General features: G+C 31.7%; 7 non-coding genes across 7 annotated transcripts; all 7 read left to right on the forward strand.

The window, feature by feature from the left end:
• The first annotated feature begins 705 nt into the window (after positions 1-705).
• TRNAF-GAA (transfer RNA phenylalanine (anticodon GAA)) lies at positions 706-778 on the forward strand. The gene has a single exon. It is a non-coding gene; the product is annotated as a tRNA-Phe (tRNA).
• An 889-nt stretch (positions 779-1,667) lies between these two features.
• Positions 1,668-1,740, forward strand: TRNAF-GAA (transfer RNA phenylalanine (anticodon GAA)). The gene has a single exon. It is a non-coding gene; the product is annotated as a tRNA-Phe (tRNA).
• A 908-nt stretch (positions 1,741-2,648) lies between these two features.
• Positions 2,649-2,721, forward strand: TRNAF-GAA (transfer RNA phenylalanine (anticodon GAA)). Its single transcript has one exon. It is a non-coding gene; the product is annotated as a tRNA-Phe (tRNA).
• A 2,854-nt stretch (positions 2,722-5,575) lies between these two features.
• TRNAF-GAA (transfer RNA phenylalanine (anticodon GAA)) lies at positions 5,576-5,648 on the forward strand. The gene has a single exon. It is a non-coding gene; the product is annotated as a tRNA-Phe (tRNA).
• A 1,374-nt stretch (positions 5,649-7,022) lies between these two features.
• TRNAF-GAA (transfer RNA phenylalanine (anticodon GAA)) lies at positions 7,023-7,095 on the forward strand. The gene has a single exon. It is a non-coding gene; the product is annotated as a tRNA-Phe (tRNA).
• A 407-nt stretch (positions 7,096-7,502) lies between these two features.
• On the forward strand, positions 7,503-7,575 carry TRNAF-GAA (transfer RNA phenylalanine (anticodon GAA)). The gene has a single exon. It is a non-coding gene; the product is annotated as a tRNA-Phe (tRNA).
• Positions 7,576-12,344: 4,769 nt separating this feature from the next.
• On the forward strand, positions 12,345-12,417 carry TRNAF-GAA (transfer RNA phenylalanine (anticodon GAA)). The gene has a single exon. It is a non-coding gene; the product is annotated as a tRNA-Phe (tRNA).
• Positions 12,418-12,685: the final 268 nt, after the last annotated feature.

Raw genomic sequence — 12,685 nt, forward strand, 5'->3', positions numbered from 1 at the left:
AAAATTGAAGTAATCTAACAATGCTTCCTGACCACAATTTGTTAATACTTTTACTTAAATGTTTGATTAAGGGTTTGTAATGGATATATTTATAGTATAAAACACATATTTTCTTTTCATTTCATGCAATCATGATGACAGAAAAATATTGATACTAAACCTTGTGTAACCATGCAAACATAGCTCAGTTGAGGTCTTAATGACATTTGCCATACACAGACTTTGCCGAAATAGCTCAGTTGGGAGAGCATTAGACTGAAGATCTAAACGTCCCGAGTTTCAGCATGTTTCAGTACCTTTTTTCTTCTTTCCTTGAGCAGTTATCAGTTTTTAAGTATTTCAAATGTAAACAACATCGTTTCTTAACATAGTTGAGTATTCAGTAGTAACTTCTAAATGATGAGAATGTTTTTTTAACAACACGGTGCATAAATACAGCTTAAAAATTGTTTTCATGTTGTCCATCATGCTACTCTATTAAGAAAATTTGAAGTAAACTAACTGCTTCCTGACAACAATTTGTTAAAACTTTTACTTAAATGTACGATTAAGGGTTTGTAATTTATATATTTACAGTATAAAACATATCTTTTCAATTCATTTCATGCAATCATGATGACAGAAAAATATTGATACTTAACCTTGTGTAACCATGCAAACATAGATCAGTTGAGGTCTTAGTGACTTTTGCCATACACCGACCTTGCCGAAATAGCTCAGTTGGGAGAGCGTTAGACTGAAGATCTAAAGGTCCCTGATTCGATCCCGGGTTTCGGCATGTTTGAGTGCATTTTTTCTTTTTTCATTGAGTAGTGATCAGAATTTAATTATTTCAAATTTAATCAACATCATTTCTTAACATAGTTGAGTATTCAGTAGTAACTTCTAAATGATGAGAATGTTTATTTAACAACACGGTGCATAAATACAGCTTAAATATTGTTTTCATGTTGTCCGTCATGCTACTCTATTATGAAAAATTGAAGTAATCTAACAATGCTTCCTGACCACAATTTGTTAATACTTTTACTTAAATGTATAATTAAGGGTTATACAGTATAAAACACATATTTTCTTTTCATTTCATGCAATCATGATGACAGAAAAATATTGATACTAAACCTTGTCTAACCATGCAAACATAGCTCAGTTGAGGTCTTAGTGACTTTTGCCATACACAGACTTTGCCGAAATAGCTCAGTTGGGAGAGCGTTAGACTGAAGATCTAAAGGTCCCGAGTTTCAGCATGTTTCAGTACCTTTTTTCTTCTTTCCTTGAGCAGTTATCAGTTTTTAAGTATTTCAAATGTAAACAACATCGTTTCTTAACATAGGTGAGTATTCAGTAGTAACTTCTAAATGATGAGAATGTTTATTTAACAACACGGTGCATAAATACAGCTTAAAAATTGTTTTCATGTTGTCCATCATGCTTCTCTATTATGAAAATTTGAAGTAAACTAACTGCTTCCTGACCACAATTGGTTAAAACTTTTACTTAAATGTACGATTAAGGGTTTGTAATTTATATATTTACAGTATAAAACACATCTTTTCTCTTCATTTCATGCAATCATGATGACAGAAAAATATTGATACTTAACCTTGTGTAACCATGCAAACATAGCTCAGTTGAGGTCTTAGTGACTTTTGCCATACACCGACCTTGCCGAAATAGCTCAGTTGGGAGAGCGTTAGACTGAAGATCTAAAGGTCCCTGGTTTGATCCCGGGTTTCGGCATGTTTGAGTGCATTTTTCTTTTTTCCTTGAGTAGTAATCAGAATTTAATTATTTCAAATTTAAACAACATCATTTCTTAACATAGTTGAGTATTCAGTAGTAACTTCTAAATGATGAGAATGTTTAATCAACAACACGGTGCATAAATACAGCTTAAATATTGTTTTCATGTTGTAAGTCATGCTACTCTAACTATTATGAAAATTTGAAGTAATCTAACAATGCTTCCTGACCACAATGTGTTAAACCTTTTACTTAAATGTTTGACTAATGGTTTGTAATGGATATATTAATAGTATAAAACACATATTTTCTTTTCATTTCATGCAATCATGATGACAGAAAAATATTGATACTAAACCTTGTGTAACCATGCAAACATAGCTCAGTTGAGGTCTTAGTGACATTTGCCATACACAGACTTTGCCGAAATAGCTCAGTTGTGAGAGAATTAGACTGAAGATCTAAAGGTCCCGAGTTTCAGCATGTTTCAGTACCTTTTTTCTTCTTTCCTTGAGCAGTTATCAGTTTTTAAGTATTTCAAATGTAAACAACATCGTTTCTTAACATAGTTGAGTATTCAGTAGTAACTTCTAAATGATGAGAATGTTTATTTAACAACACGGTGCATAAATACAGCTTAAAAATTGTTTTCATGTTGTCCATCATGCTACTCTATTAAGAAAATTTGAAGTAAACTGACAATGCTTCCTGACCACAATTTGTTAAAACTTGTACTTAAATGTACGATTAAGGGTTTGTAATTTATATATTTACAGTGTAAAACATATCTTTTCAATTCATTTCATGCAATCATGATGACAGAAAAATATTGATACTTAACCTTGTGTAACCATGCAAACATAGCTCAGTTGAGGTCTTAGTGACTTTTGCCATAGACCGACCTTGCTGAAATAGCTCAGTTGGGAGAGCGTTAGACTGAAGATCTAAAGGTCCCTGGTTCGATCCCGGGTTTCGGCATGTTTGAGTGCATTTTTACTTTTTTCCTTGAGTAGTGATCAGAATTTAATTATTTCAAATTTAATCAACATCATTTCTTAACATAGTTGAGTATTCAGTAGTAACTTCTAAATGATGAGAATGTTTAATTAACAACACGGTGCATAAATACAGCTTAAATATTGTTTTCATGTTGTAAGTCATGCTACTCTAACTATTATGAAAATTTGAAGTAATCTAACAATGCTTCCTGACCACAATTTGTTAAAGCTTTTACTTAAATGTTTGATTAAGGGTTTGCAATGGATATATTTATAGTATAAAACACATATTTTCTTTTCATTTTATGCAATCATGATGACAGAAAAATATTGATACTAAACCTTGTGTAACCATGCAAACATAGCTCAGTTGAGGTCTTAGTGACTTTAGCCATACACAGACTTTGCTGAAATAGCTCAGTTGGGAGAGCATTAGACTGAAGATCTAAAGGTCACGAGTTTCAGCATGTTTCAGTACCTTTTTTCTTCTTTCCTTGAGCAGTTATCAGTTTTTAAGTATTTCAAATGTAAACAACATTGTTTCTTAACATAGTTGAGTATTCAGTAGTAACTTCTAAATGATGAGAATGTTTATTTAACAACACGGTGCATAAATACAGCTTAAAAATTGTTTTCATGTTGTCCATCATGCTACTCTATTATGAAAATTTGAAGTAAACTAACTGCTTGCTGACCACAATTTGTTAAAACTTTTACTTAAATGCATGATTAAGGGTTTGTAATTTATATATTTACAGTATAAAACACATCTTTTCTCTTCATTTCATGCAATCATGATGACAGAAAAATATTGATACTTAACCTTGTGTACCAATGCAAACATAGCTCAGTTGAGGTCTTAGTGACTTTTGCCATACACTGACCTTGCCGAAATAGCTCAGTTGGGAGAGTGTTAAACTGAAGATCTAAAGGTCCCTGCTTTGATCCCGGGTTTCGGCATGTTTGAGTGCATTTTTCTTTTTTCCTTGAGTAGTGATCAGAATTTAATTATTTCAAATTTAAACAACATCATTTCTTAACATAGTTGAGTATTCAGTAGTAACTTCTAAATGATGAGAATGTTTCATTAACAACACGGTGCATAAATACAGCTTAAATATTGTTTTCATGTTGTAAGTCATGATACTCTAACTATTATGAAAATTTGAAGTAATCTAACAATGCTTCCTGACCACAATTTGTTAAAGCTTTTACTTAAATGTATGATTAAGGGTTTGTAAAGGATATATTTATAGTATAAAACACATATTTTCTTTTCAATTCATGCAATCATGATGACAGAAAAATATTGATACTAAACCTTGTGTAACCATGCAAACATAGCTCAGTTGAGGTCTTAGTGACTTTTGCCATACACAGACATTGCCGAAATAGCTCAGTTGGGAGAGCATTAACCTGAAGATCTAAATGTCCCGGGTCTCAGCATGTTTGAGTACGTTTTTCTTTTTTCCTTGAGTAGTTATCAGTATTTAATTATTTCAAATGTAAACAACATCATTTCTTAACATAGTTGAGTATTCAGTAGTATCTTCTAAATGATGATAATGTTTATTTAACAACACGGTGCATAAATACAGCTTAAATATTGTTTTCATGTTGTCCGTCATGCTACTCTATTATGAAAAATTGAAGTAATCTAACAATGCTTCCTGACCACAATTTGTTAATACTTTTACTTAAATGTATAATTAAGGGTTAAACAGTATAAAACACATATTTTCTTTTCATTTCATGCAATCATGATGACAGAAAAATATTGATACTAAACCTTGTGTAACCATGCAAACATAGCTCAGTTGAGGTCTTAGTGACTTTCGTCATACACATACTTTGCTGAAATAGCTCAGTTGGGAGAGCGTTAGACTGAAGATCTAAAGGTCCCTTGTTCGATCCCGGGTTTCGGCATGTTTGAGTGCATTTTTTTCTTTTTTCCTTGAGTAGTGATCAGAATTTAATTATTTCAAATTTAATCAACATCATTTCTTAACATAGTTGAGTATTCAGTAGTAACTTCTAAATGATGATAATGATTAATTAACAACACGGTGCATAAATACAGCTTAAATATTGTTTTCATGTTGTAAGTCATGCTACTCTAACTATTATGAAAATTTGAAGTAATCTAACAATGCTTCCTGACCACAATTTGTTAAAGCTTTTACTTAAATGTTTGATTAAGGGTTTGTAATGGATATATTTATAGTATAAAACACATATTTTCTTTTCATTTCATGCAATCATGATGACAGAAAAATATTGATACAAAACCTTGTGTAACCATGCAAACATAGCTCAGTTGAGGTCTTAGTGACTTTTGCCATACACAGACTTTGCCGAAATAGCTCAGTTGGGAGAGCATTAGACTGAAGATCTAAAGGTCCCGAGTTTCAGCATGTTTCAGTACCTTTTTTCTTCTTTCCTTGAGCAGTTATCAGTTTTTAAGTATTTCAAATGTAAACAACATCGTTTCTTAACATAGTTGAGTATTCAGTAGTAACTTCTAAATGATGAGAATGTTTATTTAACAACACGGTGCATAAATACAGCTTAAAAATTGTTTTCATGTTGTCCATCATGCTACTCTATTATGAAAATTTGAAGTAAACTAACTGCTTCCTGACCACAATTTGTTAAAACTTTTACTTAAATGTATGATTAAGGGTTTGTAATTTATATATTTACAGTATAAAACACATCTTTTCTCTTCATTTCATGCAATCATGATGACAGACAAATATTGATACTTAACCTTGTGTTCCAATGCAAACATAGCTCAGTTGAGGTCTTAGTGACTTTTGCCATACACTGACCTTGCCGAAATAGCTCAGTTGGGAGAGTGTTAGACTGAAGATCTAAAGGTCCCTGGTTTGATCCCGGGTTTCGGCATGTTTGAGTGCATTTTTCTTTTTTCCTTGAGTAGTGATCAGAATTTAATTATTTCAAATTTAAACAACATCATTTCTTAACATAGTTGAGTATTCAGTAGTAACTTCTAAATGATGAGAATGTTTAATTAACAACACGGTGCATAAATACAGCTTAAATATTGTTTTCATGTTGTCCGTCATGCTACTCTAACTATTATGAAAATTTGAAGTAATCTAACAATGCTTCCTGACCACAATGTGGTAAAGCTTTTACTTAAATGTTTGATTAAGGGTTTGTAATGGATATATTTATAGTATAAAACAAATATATTTTTTTCAATTCATGCAATCATGATGACAGAAAAATATTGATACTAAACCTTGTGTAACCATGCAAACATAGCTCAGTTGAGGTCTTAGTGACTTTTGCCATACACAGACTTTGCCGAAATAGCTCAGTTGGGAGAGCATTAACCTGAAGATCTAAATGTCCCGGGTCTCAGCATGTTTGAGTACGTTTTTCTTTTTTCCTTGAGTAGTTATCAGTATTTAATTATTTCAAATGTAAACAACATCATTTCTTAACATAGTTGAGTATTCAGTAGTATCTTCTAAATGATGAGAATGTTTATTTAACAACACGGTGCAAAAATACAGCTTAAATATTGTTTTCATGTTGTCCGTCATGCTACTCTATTATGAAAATTTGAAGTAATCTAACAATGCTTCCTGACCACAATTTGTTAAAACTTTTACTTAAATGTATAATTAAGGTTTATACAGTATAAAACACATATTTTCTTTTCATTTCATGCAATCATGATGACAGAAAAATATTGATACTAAACCTTGTGTAACCATGCAAACATAGCTCAGTTGTGGTCTTAGTGACTTTTGCCATACACAGACTTTGCCGAAATAGCTCTGTTGGGAGAGCATTAGACTGAAGATCTAAAGGTCCCGAGTTTCAACATGTTTCAGTACCTTTTTTCTTCTTTCCTTGAGCAGTTATCAGTTTTTAAGTATTTCAAATGTAAACAACATCGTTTCTTAACATAGTTGAGTATTCAGTAGTAACTTCTAAATGATGAGAATGTTTAGTTAACAACACGGTGCATAAATACAGCTTAAAAATTGTTTTCATGTTGTCCATCATGCTACTCTATTATGAAAATTTGAAGTAAACTAACTGCTTCCTGACCACAATTTGTTAAAACTTTTACTTAAATGTACGATTAAGGGTTTGTAATTTATATATTTACAGTATAAAACACATCTTTTCTCTTCATTTCATGCAATCATGATGACAGAAAAATATTGATACTTAACCTTGTGTAACCATGCAAACATAGCTCAGTTGAGGTCTTAGTGACTTATGCCATACTCCGACCTTGCCGAAATAGCTCAGTTGGGAGAGCGTTAGACTGAAGATCTAAAGGTCCCTGGTTCAATCCTGGGTTTCGGCATGTTTGAGTGCATTTTTCTTTTTTCCTTGAGTAGTGATCAGAATTTAATTATTTCAAATTTAAACAACATCATTTCTTAATATAGTTGAGTATTTAGTAGTAACTTCTAAATGATGAGAATGTTTATTTAACAACACGGTGCATAAATACAGCTTAAATATTGTTTTCATGTTGTCCGTCATGCTACTCTATTATGAAAAATTGAAGTAATCTAACAATGCTTCCTGACCACAATTTGTTAATACTTTTACTTAAATGTATAATTAAGGGTTATACAGTATAAAACACATATTTTCTTTTCATTTCATGCAATCATGATGACAGAAAAATATTGATACTAAACCTTGTCTAACCATGCAAACATAGCTCAGTTGAGGTCTTAGTGACTTTTGTCATAGACATACTTTGCTGAAATAGCTCAGTTGGGAGAGCGTTAGACTGAAGATCTAAAGGTCCCTGGTTCGATCCCGGGTTTCAGCATGTTTGAGTGCATTTTTTCTTTTTTCCTTGAGTAGTGATCAGAATTTAATTATTTCAAATTTAATCAACATCATTTCTTAACAGAGTTGAGTATTCAGTAGTAACTTCTAAATGATGAGAATGTTTAATTAACAACACGGTGCATAAATACAGCTTAAATATTGTTTTCATGTTGTCCGTCATGCTACTCTAACTATTATGAAAATTTGAAGTAATCTAACAATGCTTCCTGACCACAATGTGGTAAAGCTTTTACTTAAATGTTTGATTAAGGGTTTGTAATGGATATATTTATAGTATAAAACACATATTTTTTTTTCAATTCATGCAATCATGATGACAGAAAAATATTGATACTAAACCTTGTGTAACCATGCAAACATAGCTCAGTTGAGGTCTTAGTGACTTTTGCCATACACAGACTTTGCCGAAATAGCTCAGTTGGGAGAGCATTAACCTGAAGATCTAAATGTCCCGGGTCTCAGCATGTTTGAGTACGTTTTTCTTTTTTCCTTGAGTAGTTATCAGTAATTAATTATTTCAAATGTAAACAACATCATTTCTTAACATAGTTGAGTATTCAGTAGTATCTTCTAAATGATGAGAATGTTTATTTAATAACACGGTGCATAAATACAGCTTAAATATTGTTTTCATGTTGTCCGTCATGCTACTCTATTATGAAAATTTGAAGTAAACTAACTGTTTACTGACCACAATTTGTTAAAACTTTTACTTAAATGCATGATTAAGGGTTTGTAATTTATATATTTACAGTATAAAACACATCTTTTCTCTTCATTTCATGCAATCATGATGACAGAAAAATATTGATACTAAACTTTGTGTAACCATGCAAATATAGCTCAGTTGAGGTCTTAGTGACGTTTGCCATACACAGACTTTGACGAAATTGCTCAGTTGGGAGAGCGTTAGACTGAAGATTTAAAGGTCCCGGGTTTCAGCATGTTTGAGTACATTTTTTCTTTTTTCCTTGAGTAGTTATCAGTATTAAATTATTTCAAATGTAAACAACATCATTTCTTAACATAGTTGAGTATTCAGTAGTATCTTCTAAATGATGAGAATGTTTATTTAACAACACGGTGCATAAATACAGCTTAAAAATTGTTTTCATGTTGTCCATCATGCTACTCTATTATGAAAATTTGAAGTAATTTAACTGCTTCCTGACCACAATTTGTTAAAACTTTTACTTAAATGTACGATTAAGGGTTTGTAATTTATATATTTACAGTATAAAACACATCTTTTCTCTTCATTTCATGCAATCATGATGACAGAAAAATATTGATACTTCACCTTGTGTAACCATGCAAACATAGCTCAGTTGAGGTCTTAGTGACTTATGCCATACTCCGACCTTGCCGAAATAGCTCAGTTGGGAGAGCGCTAGACTGAAGATCTTAAGGTTCCAGGTTCGATCCCGGGTTTCGGCATGTTTGAGTGCATTTTTCTTTTTTCCTTGAGTAGTGATCAGAATTTAATTATTTCAAATTTAAACAACGTCATTTCTTAACATAGTTGAGTATTCAGTAGTAACTTCTAAATGATGAGAATGTTTATTTAACAACACGGTGCATAAATACAGCTTAAATATTGTTTTCATGTTGTCCATCATGCTACTCTATTATGAAAAATTGAAGTAATCTAACAATGCTTCCTGACCACAATTTGTTAATCCTTTTACTTAAATGTATAATTAAGGGTTAAACAGTATAAAACACATATTTTCTTTTCATTTCATGCAATCATGATGACAGAAAAATATTGATACTAAACCTTGTCTAACCATGCAAACATAGCTCAGTTGAGGTCTTAGTGACTTTTGTCATAGACATACTTTGCCGAAATAGCTCAGTTGGGAAAGCGTTAGACTGAAGATCTAAAGGTCCCTTGTTCGATCCCGGGTTTCGGCATGTTTGAGCGCATTTTTTCTTTTTTCCTTGAGTAGTGATCAGAATTTAATTATTTCAAATTTAATCAACATCATTTCTTAACATAGTTGAGTATTCAGTAGTATCTTCTAAATGATGAGAATGTTTATTTAACAACACGGTGCATAAATACAGCTTAAATATTGTTTTCATGTTGTCCGTCATGCTACTCTATTATGAAAATTTGAAGTAATCTAACAATGCTTCCTGACCACAATTTGTTAAAACTTTTACTTAAATGTATAATTAAGGGTTATACAGTATAAAACACATATTTTCTTTTCATTTCATGCAATCATGATGACAGAAAAATATTGATACTAAACCTTGTGTAACCATGCAAACATAGCTCAGTTGAGGTCTTAGTGACTTTTGCCATACACAGACTTTGCCGAAATAGCTCAGTTGGGAGAGCATTAGACTGTTGATCTAAAGGTCCCGAGTTTCAACATGTTTCAGTACCTTTTTTCTTCTTTCCTTGAACAGTTATCAGTTTTTAAGTATTTCAAATGTAAACAACATCGTTTCTTAACATAGTTGAGTATTCAGTAGTAACTTCTAAATGATGAGAATGTTTAGTTAACAACACGGTGCATAAATACAGCTTAAAAATTGTTTTCATGTTGTCCATCATGCTACTCTATTATGAAAATTTGAAGTAAACTAACTGCTTCCTGACCACAATTTGTTAAAACTTTTACTTAAATGTACGATTAAGGGTTTGTAAGTTATATATTTACAGTATAAAACACATCTTTTCTCTTCATTTCATGCAATCATGATGACAGAAAAATATTGATACTTAACCTTGTGTAACCATGCAAACATAGCTCAGTTGAGGTCTTAGTGACTTATGCCATACTCCGACCTTGCCGAAATAGCTCAGTTGGGAGAGCGTTATACTGAAGTTCTAAAGGTCCCTGGTTCGATCCCGGGTTTCGGCATGTTTGAGTGCATTTTTCTTTTTTCCTTGAGTAGTGATCAGAATTTAATTATTTCAAATTTAAACAACATCATTTCTTAACATAGTTGAGTATTCAGTAGTAACTTCTAAATGATGAGAATGTTTATTTAACAACACGGTGCATAAATACAGCTTAAATATTGTTTTCAAGTTGTAAGTCATGCTACTCTAACTATTATGAAAATTTGAAGTAATCTAACAATGCTTCCTGACCACAATTTGTTAAAGCTTTTACTTAAATGTATGATTAAGGGTTTGTAATGGATATATTTATAGTATAAAACACATATTTTCTTTTCAATTCATGCAATCATGATGACAGAAAAATATTGATACTAAACCTTGTGTAACCATGCAAACATAGCTCAGTTGAGGTCTTTGTGACTTTTGCCATACACAGACTTTGCCGAAATAGCTCAGTTGGGAGAGCATTAGACTGAAGATCTAAAGGTCCCGAGTTTCAACATGTTTCAGTACCTTTTTTCTTCTTTCCTTGAGCAGTTATCAGTTTTTAAGTATTTCAAATGTAAACAACATCATTTCTTAACATAGTTGAGTATTCAGTAGTAACTTCTAAATGATGAGAATGTTTAGTTAACAACACGGTGCATAAATACAGCTTAAAAATTGTTTTCATGTTGTCCATCATGCTACTCTATTATGAAAATTTGAAGTAAACTAACTGCTTCCTGACCACAATTTGTTAAAACTTTTACTTAAATGTATGATTAAGGGTTTGTAATTTATATATTTACAGTATAAAACACATCTTTTCTCTTCATTTCATGCAATCATGATGACAGAAAAATATTGATACTAAACTTTGTGTAACCATGCAAATATAGCTCAGTTGAGGTCTTAGTGTCTTTTGCCATACACAGACTTTGACGAAATTGCTCAGTTGGGAGACCGTTAGACTGAAGATTTAAAGGTCCCGGGTTTCAGCATGTTTGAGTACATTTTTTCTTTTTTCCTTGAGTAGTTATCAGTATTAAATTATTTCAAATGTAAACAACATAATTTCTTAACATAGTTGAGTATTCAGTAGTATCTTCTAAATGATGAGAATGTTTATTTAACAACACGGTGCATAAATACAGCTTAAAAATTGTTTTCATGTTGTCCATCATGCTACTCTATTATGAAAATTTGAAGTAATTTAACTGCTTCCTGACCACAATTTGTTAAAACTTTTACTTAAATGTACGATTAAGGGTTTGTAATTTATATATTTACAGTATAAAACACATCTTTTCTCTTCATTTCATGCAATCATGATGACAGAAAAATATTGATACTTAACCTTGTGTAACCATGCAAACATAGCTCAGTTGAGGTCTTAGTGACTTATGCCATTCTCCGACCTTGCAAAAATAGCTCAGTTGGGAGAGCGTTAGACTGAAGATCTAAAGGTTCCAGGTTCGATCCCGGGTTTCGGCATGTTTGAGTGCATTTTTCTTTTTTCCTTGAGTAGTGATCAGAATTTAATTATTTCAAATTTAAACAACATCATTTCTTAATATAGTTGAGTATTCAGTAGTAACTTCTAAATGATGAGAATGTTTATTTAACAACACGGTGCATAAATACAGCTTAAATATTGTTTTCATGTTGTCCGTCATGCTACTCTATTATGAAAAATTGAAGTAATCTAACAATGCTTCCTGACCACAATTTGTTAATACTTTTACTTAAATGTATAATTAAGGGTTATACAGTATAAAACACATATTTTCTTTTCATTTCATGCAATCATGATGACAGAAAAATATTGATACTAAACCTTGTCTAACCATGCAAACATAGCTCAGTTGAGGTCTTAGTGACTTTTGTCATAGACATACTTTGCCGAAATAGCTCAGTTGGGAGAGCGTTAGACTGAAGATCTAAAGGTCCCTGGTTCGATCCCGGGTTTCGGCATGTTTGAGTGCATTTTTTCTTTTTTCCTTGAGTAGTGATCAGAATTTAATTATTTCAAATTTAATCAACATCATTTCTTAACATAGTTGAGTATTCAGTAGTAACTTCTAAATGATGAGAATGTTTAATTAACAACACGGTGCATAAATACAGCTTAAATATTGTTTTCATGTTGTAAGTCATGCTACTCTAACTATTATGAAAATTTGAAGTAATCTAACAATGCTTTCTGACCACAATTTGTTAAAGCTTTTACTTAAATGTTTGA

This window comes from Taudactylus pleione, unplaced genomic scaffold (assembly GCF_031769625.1).
Source record: "Taudactylus pleione unplaced genomic scaffold, aTauple2 ptg000593l, whole genome shotgun sequence".
NCBI classification, from domain to species: Eukaryota; Metazoa; Chordata; class Amphibia; order Anura; family Myobatrachidae; genus Taudactylus; species Taudactylus pleione.